The sequence below is a fragment of the Canis lupus genome, unplaced genomic scaffold (assembly GCF_011100685.1).
Source record: "Canis lupus familiaris isolate Mischka breed German Shepherd unplaced genomic scaffold, alternate assembly UU_Cfam_GSD_1.0 chrUn_S878H1042, whole genome shotgun sequence".
NCBI lineage: Eukaryota > Metazoa > Chordata > Mammalia > Carnivora > Canidae > Canis > Canis lupus.
This window is the reverse complement of record NW_023331840.1, coordinates 21,035-32,862: the sequence shown is the minus strand read 5'-3', so window position 1 is coordinate 32,862 and position 11,828 is coordinate 21,035. Positions and strand designations below refer to the sequence as shown.

Sequence of the window (11,828 nt, the reverse complement as noted above, 5' to 3'; positions counted from 1 at the left end):
AGGAGATCCAGAAGGGTCTCTGGTCTAGGTAAGTTGGTGGGGCCAGGTGCTTGAGGACCCCTAATCCTCTGCCATCTGCCCCATCCCCCAACTGAGTCAGATTCATTTAATTTTTTAAGGCCAGAAAAAAATGAGTAATTTTGTAGGAAAACGGTGTTTACTGTAACTGACAAAGGAAGAGATAGAAAACCTAAATGGAGAAATTTCCATACACCACCCACAAGAAATAAAGTTGGGGGATGAAGCTGCCCTCCATAATGTATCTGATCCTCCTGGTTTCCCATGGGAATGCCATCAAACACTTAAAGAAAAGATTACTTTAGTGGCATTGAGATTTGAGAGCATAGAAAAAGATTGAAACTTTCCACAGTGTAAAAAAAAAGCGAAAGCAGTGTAACACTGATATTATGACCCCATAAAGACAGGACCAGGAGAAAAAAAGCCAACTTCAGTTGCGAGAACTAATGAGGAAAGTCTCAGTAAGATATCATCAATGGATTCCACGGCACATTAAGTGACCCAAATATCTAGCCAAGTGAGGCCCTTTTGGGAAAGCCACGATGAGATGGCTAGTATTTGGAAATTTATAAATAAATTCTGTAAATAGAATTCCCATATTACCTGGTCACACCCGGAAAACACTATTGGTACATATGGTAGAAAATATTTTGTGAGATTGAACATTAATTACTTGAAGTAATTTTTACTTTCATACCAACTTCATATTTAAAATTATGTCCTGGAGTAAAACACATATCATCATAGGGTTACCAGCATTTGGAAATTCTGGGAGAGCATTTAAAAACTCCTGATACAATACAACGTCCCAGGGTTGGCAGGGTAGGGGTCCGCACTCAACTCACTTGGGTGAAGATGGAAAGATGATGATGTGGAAAGAGGGGCTCCTTGTTTATAAAAGACCCTCAGAAGAAAATGAAGTGGAGAAGAATGTCTTTATTTGGGGCATATAATGTTTAAGTTGTAATTATGGTACAGAATCAATACAAATTCATCTGGAAAAATTAAGAATTGTCGGAAAGAAAAAAGACAGGGAGGGGTGAAGAGAAGCCATTCCTAATCCCGTAGTCATTAGAAACAGCCAGTATTATTTGTCACATATCTGCGAGCCTCTCTCTATCCTGTTCATCCAGCCATGATTGAGGTCCGTGGAAAAGGCAGACAAGATGTTTCTGAGAGGCAGGCATGTGGAGTGACGACAAGCTCTGACACTGAGCCAGGTGGCCTGAGTTTTAAGTCCCAACTCATTTGTTTCTATGTGTGGAACCATCGCCAGTTATTATTTAAAGAGTAGATGGCCTGATACCTCTGAGTGTATTACTTGATACCTATTAAAAACTGGAAATTCTGCGGTGCAACTGTTTTATATATATAGTGCGGGGGTAATTTCTTCAACTGTAAGTAAGAAGAGGCTCAAGTAAGTTTTCAAGTATAACATTTTAAAGGCACCTGTGTAAGAGCTGAAGTAGATAAAACGTAAAAGCCAACAGTTTTGCATTTGTTAAAGCAGATTTTTAAGGAACTCCATGTGTCTTCTAGTGCACTAAAAATACATTCTCACCTTTGTTGTTTCTTGGGTAATGTTGGGAAAGAAAGGACCCAATTATTCCCTGATAGTATAATTTTACTTGTTTTACAGGACAGAAAGTTATCTAAGCTCAATAGTTCTGAGAAATGTCTTCATCTAGGAGCATTCCCTCTGTTTCTTAGAAGTTTGAATTTGGGAGAAAGGTTGACAATCTGGGGGAAAAAAAGACGAAGCGAAAGGAACAGCATGCTCAGGAGGGCACACACCACGCCAGTTCCCTTGCTTCTAATGGTTATCACGTACCAACCCAAGTGGCTGCCGCCTTATTAATCATCATGTATGTATTTAGTAGAGATATGAACTACAACTGATACTTAAAGTACTGAAGCAATATGTTTTAGAAGTTACATATTTTAGAAAACTATCATAATTATTCAAGGGAAAAAGGTTTAGCTTTTATGTGGGCTCTATTTGATAATGATTTTTACCCCCATTTGACATCTCATGTAACAATGTACAGTGATAGTAACTAAATTTACTGTGGTAACCATTTTGCAATATATATATACAGCAAATCATTATGTTGTACATATAAAAGTATTACAGTGGTACATGTCAATGATGTCGCAATTAGAAAAACTTTGATTTAAACATAGAACATTGACATGAGAATCTTAAAGAAGAATCAGACTGGACCATAGAAATAAGCCCACTTATTTATTATCTACAGATTTATAGAAACGTTTAATTTTTTTTTGAGGTTTAGTGGATCTGTTTCTATTCGCAGTGCTGAAAACCCTTCAACTATCTCACTGTTTGCTAGCAGGTGAACTTGTATACTCTTGTTTTTCTTCTAGATTCATGAAAAGCTCTACTACTATGAGAAGTAGAACCCTGTGCCCATCCTCCACAGCACAGCAGTCTTGGCTGATGATGTAAGTGTGCCTTTCGGAGCTCCCTGCCACCCGGCTCCCTTGGGCCCGGTCCTGAGCAGAGCTCTTCCTGGCGCAGACACAAGTGTGAGATCCTGGGAGTGAAAACCAGAAGCCGCTGCAAATGTTTCCAAAAGTCCTGTCACCGAGGACCTTATGCGGATACTGTGCTGATTTGCATTCACTCTCCTGCTCAAAAAATTGTGCGTGGGGATGTCCTCTGTTCTACCTGGGTGGCTACAGTAGCAGAAGTCTGAGGCTAGAACTCTCTGGGCAGAGAGAAACTGTCAGCTACTAGTGTTCTGAGAAAGGCACAGGCAGGAGGAATGCTTTGGAGAAATAAAGACAAATGAGCTAGGTCTGTTGCTGACAGTGCTAAAAACTGACAGATACGCTAGTGTCGGAACGAGGCCTGATGAAATACATAAAAAGACAGGATTGTTTTCAAAATGAAGTATAAAGCATCATAATGATTTATGGATATTAGACCTTTCCACATTACCTTCATAACCAAAGAATAAGTGACAGAAGCAGTTAGCATTGATGGAGTAATTTCCTGTAGCTATCATTTTATTTTCAATCTTGGAATGAATTACCTTGCTGTTCCTTGCCGTTCACTTTCAAACTCAGATGAATTGAAAGCACACCTGGATAAACTGTAAAGGACACTGAGCCAGAGGAGAAATAGGTCTCCTGTGAAGGTTGGTTTTTGTGATCTCCTTGAGCTTATCTGTTGCTTTCTAAATGTTTTCCTTGTTTATGATTTAAAAGGAATGTAGTTCAGCTTAAATATCGGGGCCATATAATTTTTAAAAAATCATCTTCAGAAGTTGATTTTCTTATATGTGTTTTCTATTTTATTTTATTTGTAAAAGATTTTACTTATTGATTTGTGAGAGACACAGAGACACAGGCAGAGGGAGAAGCAGGCTCCCCATAAAAAGCCCAATGTGGGGCTGGATCCTGGGCCAGAATCACGCCCTGAGCCAAAGTTAGACACTCAGCTTCTCAATCACCCAGGTGTCCCTGTGTTTCCTATTTTAATTTAGATAATAAGGCATATGTCATCAATCTCGAAGTGATTTGCTATTTGGTTAGTCCCCCAGACTCCTTTCAGGTTTTATCCACAGATTAGAAATTATAGGGATCTTTCACTTTATGTGTTTTATGCGGATGCTTATTCATCTGCTCCTCTTGGTTCTTCATTAGAGAACCAAACTTTTTGAAGTGAAGTTGAGTAAAGGTATAGACAGAATTCTAGTAAGGGGCAGTTGCCACTTGAGGAAGTCTTAAGAAGTCACTTTATTTTTTTTAACTCTTTTTTTTAAGATTTTATTTATTCATAAGAGACACAGAGAGAGAGAGACAAAGAGACAGAGAGAAAGTCAGAGACACAGGCAGAGGGAGAAGCAGGCAGGGAGCCCACAGTGGGACTTGATCCTGTCGTATCAAGGCCTTGGCCCAAAGGCAGTGCTAACTGCTGAGTCCACTCAGGCTGTGCCCCAATTTTTAAAACCTTTTTATCAGGGACGCCTGGGTGGCTCAGTGCTTAAGCATCAGCCTTCAGCCCCAGGGTGTGATCCTGGAGTCCCGGGATCGAGTAGCAAGTTGGGCTCGCTGCAGGAGCCTGTTTCTCTTTCTGCCTATGTCTCTGCCCTGTCTGTCTCTCTGTCTCTGAATAAATAAAATCTTTAAAAAATCCATCAATGCCTCTTTTGTGCCAACCACAGGGACGATGTGCCTTGTTTCTTTGCATTCTTATAACAGTCATATTACCACCACTTGTCCGTGCTTTAACTGTACTTTGAGATAACTGTGGATTCATGTGTTGAAATACATAATACAGATCCCGTGTACACTTGACCCTGCTTCCTCATCTCGCATAGTTTATTGGTGACCATGTGGAGTACATCGCCACTAACGTAGTCCCTTAGGCTTTTTCAGATGTACATACCTGTGTATGTGCATAAACGTTTGTGGTATTTTTCCGGTCCAGTTTACTACATGTGTAGATTACCGTTTCTTTGACATATGATGGAACGAAGGCTGAGGTAGTTATGGGGGGTAAATGAGTATAGACCTGTTTGACTCTAGGGTCTGTTTGACTCAGAGTTTTGATTTTTCAATAGCAGTATCGATGGACACTCCTGGTTGGTGCAGTGGGTTGAGTGTCTGACTCTTGGTCTCAGCTCCAGCCATGATCAGGGTCATGATTTGGAGCTTCGTGTCAAGCTCCATGCTGAGCGTGGAGTCTGCTTAAGATTCTGTCTCTCTCTGCCCCTGTCCCCTGCCTCTCTGTAAAATAAATTAATCTTTAAAAAATATAGTCATGATGAATAACTAATAATACAATAGCTGAAGCTCACTGAGTTACATATGAAACAGACTATTTGGGACACCTTACAAATATTTTTATGAAATCATCAATAGTGCTAGGTTAGGCATGATGCCAGGTTTTTAAAGGGAATAAGTGTAAATCATCAAGAATACTTAGAATGTAATAGGGAGACATTTTCTTCCCCCTAAAGTAGAATAGATCTTTATGACCACATGCAATCCCAGGAATGTTTGAGTTTAATGTCTCAAGTTACAGATCCAACTTTCCAAGGGAAAATGAATACATTTGGTGAATGATCACTGATTATCAGAATATGATAATACTTTAGGAAGATAATAGACTAATCAGCAGGCCATAATTTACGATTCTTTTAGTTACATATCTTGTAAAGCTGTCCCTGTGATGAACAGCAGCACTTCTTCAGAGCAGGAATTACAACATGCTCCTGTGTCATAGATCCCAGGAGGTTTCGGAGCTCTTGTAGACAGCAGACAGAAATAAAAGGAAGTTTCTCCTTTTTTACCTTGTATAATCCCACTGGAAAGTGAAACGTGTGCTGAGAGTTGATACTTCTAGGTCACCTCCCTGAAGAGGCCCCGGGCAGGCACTGTCGTAACAGTTCTTGGACAGGACTGACGGCCCCCAAAGGAGGTGGGAGGGTTTCTGCAACAGGCTACTGGTGGAACAGGGCACTACTGTCTAGCCCCAAGAAGCTTCTAGTGAGGAGGGCCCCGAGGAACCTGCATCCTTTTCCTTAACTCTTTCAGAGGTTACGGCATATGCTCAGATTGGAGTTAAAGGTAAACTCAGTTCTGTGTAGCTTGTGGTTGTTGCTTTTGAAAAATGAGCAGCTACAAGAAAGCAACACCAAGTATGGTTTAGTAGGCCTTAGCTTTTTGGAACTTGAATTTGGATGTAGATAACGCAAATGGTTTTGAAGCTATATATCATTAGGAACTCTTTGGAAACCACAAAACCGGGATCCCTGGGTGGCGCAGCGGTTTGGCGCCTGCCTTTGGCCCAGGGCGCGATCCTGGAGACCCAGGATCGAATCCCACGTCGGGCTCCCGGTGCATGGAGCCTGCTTCTCCCTCTGCCTGTGTCTCTGCCTCTCTCTAGCTCTCTCTCTGTGTAACTATCGTAAATAAATTAAAAAAAAAAATTAAAAAAAAAAAAAAAAAGGAAACCACAAAACCTTTTTAATGTGCCACTCTATCAATTTTCTGCTCTTCTAAGGAAGTTATTCCTATTCATGACTCCTTTTGATCTTTGGCTAACACTGAGACAATAGTAGTGACAATTTAGTTTTCTTCTTCCTCTGAAAGCTTGTACACGTTTTCTGCCTCAGGTTGTGTCCACTTGGATGCCTGGAGAATGTTGACAAACGAAAGGTTAGGCTAGCCTGTTGATGCTGCATATTTGATTGGGCTGTAAAAGTCAAAAAGGTTCCTTGGCTTCCGCGGAGAAGCGTTCTGCTTGATGGTCCAGAATACTGATCCAGTAAAAACGACATGTTCCAGCCATCCTTCACACACACCTTAAGTGAAATTAATGAGATCACTCTATGATTACGCTTTGTGTTTTATTTTTCACTTTCTAGGTCTGTATGAGCTGTTGGCTGTTCTGCCAGTCCAGCTGGGGCCACGTGTGGACAGCCAGGAAGACCTGACCTTCCTCTGGGATATGTTTGGTGAGAAAAGCCTGCATTCACTGGTTAAGGTAAAAACCATGCTGATGTCAGATTCTCTTGGTGGGAAAACATGGAAAAACATTTTGAGTGCTGTCTCATAAACCAGAGATCAAATTGTTGCCTTCTGCAAGGCAGAACAAATCAGCCTTGTTCCGTGATGAGCATGGAAGTTGTTAAAGATTTTACCAAAAATACCTAGATGATTTCCCTTAATGGTGGTGATCTGGCTGTGTGCACTAATGAAGCCAACGTATGCCTGCCCTTGTTTAGAAGAAGAATATGAAATAATAGCAGGAAGGTATAGGCTCCTTATGGACAACATTCATGAGCTGGAATTTAGCTTGAGTAATGAATGGTCACAACAAAAATTAGAAGGAATATATTTTCTGAGGTTAGGGATGGCAGCAGTTCATAGCCACATTAATTTAAAATAATTACCTTTCCACACCAATCTTAAGATAATTTGTTCCAACTCTCTGAAGAAAGTCCATGGTATTTTGATAGGGATTGCATTAAATGTGTAAATTGCCCTGGGTAACATTGACATTTTCACTATATTAATTCTTCCAATCCATGACCATGGAGTATTTTTCCATCTCTTTATGTCTTCCTCAATTTCTTTCAGAAGTGTTCCCTAGTTTTTAGGTTGGTTCGTTTATTCCTAGGTATCTTAGGCTTTTGGGTGCAATTGTAAATGGGACTGACTCCTTAATTTCTCTTTCTTCAGTCTCATTGTTAGTGTATAGAAGTGCCACTGACTTCTGGGCATTGATTTTGTATCCTGCCACACTGCCAAATTGCTGTATGAGTGCTAGCAATCTTGGAGTGGAGTCTTTTGGGTTTTCTATGTACAGTATCATGTCATCAGTGAAGAGGGAGAGTTTGACTTCTTTGCCAATTTGAATGCTTTTTATTTCTTTTTGTTGTCTTATTGCTGAGGCTAGGACTTCTAGTACTATGTTGAATAGCAGTGGTGAGAGTGGACATCCCTGTCTTGTTCTTGATTTAGGGGAAAGGCTCACAGTGTTTCCCCATTGAGAATGATATTTGCTGTGGGCTTTTCATAGGTGGCTTTTAAGATGCTGAAGAATGTTCCCTCTATCCCTACACCCTGAAGAGTTTTGATCAGGAATGGATGCTGTATTTTGTCAAATGCTTTCTCTGCATCTATTGAGAGGATCATGTGGTTGTTGTTTTTTTCTCTTGCTGATATTATCAATCACATTGATTGCTTTACGAGTGTTGAAGCAGCCTTGCATCCCGGGGATAAATCCCACTTGGTCATGGTGAAGCATCTTCTTAATGTATTGTTGAATCCTAGTGGCTAATATCTTGTTGAGAGTTTTTGCATCCGTGATCGTCAAGGATATTGGTCTATAATTCTCCTTTTTGGTGGGGTCTTTGTGTGGTTTTGGAATTAAGGTGATGCTGGCCTCGTAGAATGAGTTTGGAAGTACTCCATCTCCTTCTGTCTTTCCGAATATCTTTAGTAGAATATGTATGGTTTCTTCTTTATTTTTTTAAAGATTTATTTATTTATGATAGACATATATAGACAGAGGCAGAGACACAGAAGGAGGGAGAAGCAGGTTCCATTCAGGAGCCTGACGTGGGACTCGATCTCAGGTCTCCAGGATCAGGCCGTAGGCTGTAGGCGGTGCTAAACCACTGCGCCACCGGGGCTTCCCTGGTTTCTTCTTTAAACGTTTGATAGAATTCCCCTGGTAAGCCATCTGGCCCTGGACTTTTGTGTCTTGGGAGGTTTTTGATGACTGCTTCAATTTACTCCCTGGCTATTGGCCTGTTCAGGAAACAACAAATGCTGGAGAGGATGTGGAGAAAGGGAAACCTTCTTGCACTGTTGGTGGGAATGTCAATTGGTGCAGCCACTCTGGAAAACTGTGGAGGTTCCTTAAAGAGTTAAAAACAGATCTGCCCTACATACGACCCAGCAATTGCACTGCTGGGGATTTACCCCAAAGATACAGGTGCAGTGAAATGCCGGGACACCTGCTCTCTGATAATTTATAGCAGCAATGTCCACAATAGCCAAACTGTGGAAGAAGCCTTTGTGTCCATCAAAAGATGAATGGATAAAGAAAATGGGATCTATGTATACAGTGGAATATTACTCAGCCATTAGAAACAAGTACCCACCATTTGCTTCCATGTGGATGGAACTGGAGGGTATTACACTGCGTGAAATAAGTCCGTCGGAGAAGGACAAATGTTATATGATCTCATTCATTTGGGGAATATAAAAAATAGTGAAACGGAATAAAGGGGAAAGGAAATAAAACAAGTGGGAAATATCAGAAATATCTCACAGACCATGAGAGACTACTAACTCTGGGAAACGAAGAAGGGGTGGTGGAAGGGGAGGTGGGTGGGCGGTGGGGGTGACTGGGTGATGGGCACTGAGGGGGGCACCTGATAGGATGAGCATTGGGTGTCATGGTATATGGTGGCAAATTGAACTCCAGTAAAAAATAATAAATAAATAAAAATAAATAAATAAGTAAATAAATAAGTAAGTAAACGAAAATTACCTTTGACAAGGTCAACTGAAATTTGAAGAAGTTGCTTTTTTTTTTTTTCCCCACAACGCCATTGAAATGGTATTTTGTGTATAAATACATGAAAGTTCAAAACGAAGAAAAAGAGTTTCTGGAGCTGGTTCTTGGTAAAGCATCATGCCATGGAAATGGTCAGCCACCAGAAATGAGGTCTTGCCACACAGCAATGCTAGGAGTGATCAGAAATCTTAAAATAGTAAAATTAGATTAAGAAGCTTAGTTTTGCTTCTGGAGATATGAATTGCATTTTTTTTTCATTTAACTCAAGCTGAAAAAAAAGATGTGAGTCTTACCTGAGTCTGTAGGAAATTGATACCTGTGGTGCCTTAGCTCTATCTGCACCAAAACCAAACTCAGGTGAATTTGCTATGGTTGTCTGTCACGAGAGAAGGATGTTACTGATGTATAGTATTTGAAAATCAGCCACTTCCAATGTGCTTTTGCTTCACAGGCTAGAAGAAATCTTAGTCCATTTTTTCCCATCAAATTGGCTGAAATTTGCCTGCCTCAAGCAGTAGCAACTCTCAAGAAATGAAAAAGTTGAGATGTGGCATTTTCCTAACAATACATGTAAAGACTAGAGTGCTTGATTTAGTTTTTATGGAATTGCCACGGTACCTTTGTGTATCGTTGTGTTCATCAGCACCCCTTAACCATTAAACAGACATGCCCAAAACAATGCATGCATGTGTGTCTCTATTTAGTTGTAATGTGGCCACTGTTTCCTTCCTATAAAATGGAAATTATAATGTTAACAAGGTGGTTTGTGAGTTTCAAATACAATAGTGAAGATCTTCTTTCTTTGATAGTTACATAGGTTAGGCAAATACAAGCAGGCATTTAGTATTAAATTATAGCACATGAAAGACCAAAAAGTAGTGATAGGTGGTTGTTATTTCTACTAAGAAAAGGACACTAATTTTTTTTCAAAGTCTTAGTTACACTAGCTCTTGAGTTTTAAGCTTGGTGGTTTTTCAAAGTAAATGTGACTAGTAAGTGGCGAGGAAGCATAGTCACTGATATCCTGGTTTTAGAAAAGCAATGAGTAAACAAATTGATGTTGCTAGCATTTAAGTGGCACAGTAGCATGTGTACTATTACAAGGATCTTTCTGTAATTGCTGTAAAATGTGCTTTTAATGTTTACTGTGCCCCTCTAGTCCATTCTCTGTTTCTTACTAGCTGCCCCCCACTCCCAGCCTCTATCACACGCAAACTTCAAGTGTGTCTTTTGACCCATTCTGTTCACTTTCAAGTATGTCAACAAGCAAGAGAGAGAAAGCGAGCCACATGTGCACGTATGCGAGAATGCGCACAAGTGCTAGAATGCGCAGAGGGAGATGGAGAGAGAAATTTTAGCAGACTCCCCACAGAGTGTGGAGCCCTGTGAAGGATCCGGGGTCCCGACCCTGAGATCAGGACCTGAGCCCAAACCAGGAGTCGGGGTGTAACCAACTGAGCCACCCAGGGGCCCAGGTAGAGACCTCTTCTTAATTGGCTTTGACTTTATTTGACCATGGTAGGAGCCAGTATATTGAAAGGGTTAAAGCAGCAGAATGATGATATCAGACTGGTTTTTTTTTTTCAGAAGTAAAATTTAGTTGCTACAGAGATGGGATGGGCCTGGAGATTTCCAGGTCAAGACAATGGCAATGAACCCATGGGTGAGGGAAGGAAAGTGATTTTTGTTTTGAGAAAGGGAGTTGGATGCTCAGCCTGCCCTCACCATCAGGGTGATGTTTCTCAACATATTGAAACTCCTCCCCCGTGTTGGTTAAACCTCAGCTCCTAGACACCACATCCACTAATCCAACCACTAGATTGTTGATGCCAGGCCATCGGGGGTTGAGAGAGGGCTCCAGAGACCTGCACAAGCCCTGACCTACCACTTCTGACATAATTGAATATCTTCTCATAAGAAAGGTGATTTTAGTTTTATGTTCATTTGCTATTTGGCAGTTAACCAAGTAGAACTTCCTACTGTGTAGTTGGATACGTGGATCTTGAGGATAATTAGTAAGTTCTAGGTTGTAGGTAATAGACTTGGGAGTCGGGTTGCCAGATAAAATACAAGGCATCCAGTTTAATTTGAACTTAAGAGAAACAGTAATTTATTTATTTATTTTTTTAGTGGACGTATGAACTGTGCTGTCTTTTTATATTTCCTTTTGTGAAATCTCGCAACTCTGATTGGGGTGTCATCAACATTTAGATAGTAACTCTTTGTAACCACTTTATTGAGACATATATCAGACAGTTTACCCATTTCAAGTATATGTGCAAGGATGTGAAGTGTACGCACAAAGTGATGCAGCCACCTCCACGATTCTAGAATAATTTCATCTCCTCCCAACAAACCCCTGTCTCATGTAGCTGTCTACCGCTAATCCTTCATCCTCTGACCCTTCCTCACTCCAGCCCTATGCAACCACTAATCTACTTTCTGTTTCTATTTACCTGTTTTGGACAATTCATGTAAATGGAATCATATGGTGGGTAGATTTGTTTGCCATCGGCTCCTGTCACTTAGCTTAATCCACATGATAATATGTAGCAATACTTCATACCTTTCTATGGCCCAGTAGTATTTATGGATATACCAGCTTTGTTAACCTCTTTATCCAGCTTTGGACATTTGGGTCATTTCTACCTATTGCCTATGATGAATAATGCTGCTAAGAATCTTTACATAGAGGGGCTGCACGTGGCCTTATGGGCTGAGAAGAAAAGCCAAGGTGATCGCAGTA

At 40.6% G+C, this 11,828-nt stretch overlaps 1 long non-coding RNA gene across 1 annotated transcript; it reads left to right on the top strand.

Moving 5' to 3' along the window:
* The first annotated feature begins 1,563 nt into the window (after nt 1-1,563).
* On the top strand, nt 1,564-6,981 carry LOC119879444. Its single transcript, XR_005387525.1, has 3 exons — nt 1,564-1,883; nt 2,404-3,179; nt 6,417-6,981. It is a non-coding gene; the product is annotated as an uncharacterized LOC119879444 (long non-coding RNA).
* The last annotated feature ends 4,847 nt before the right edge of the window (nt 6,982-11,828 follow it).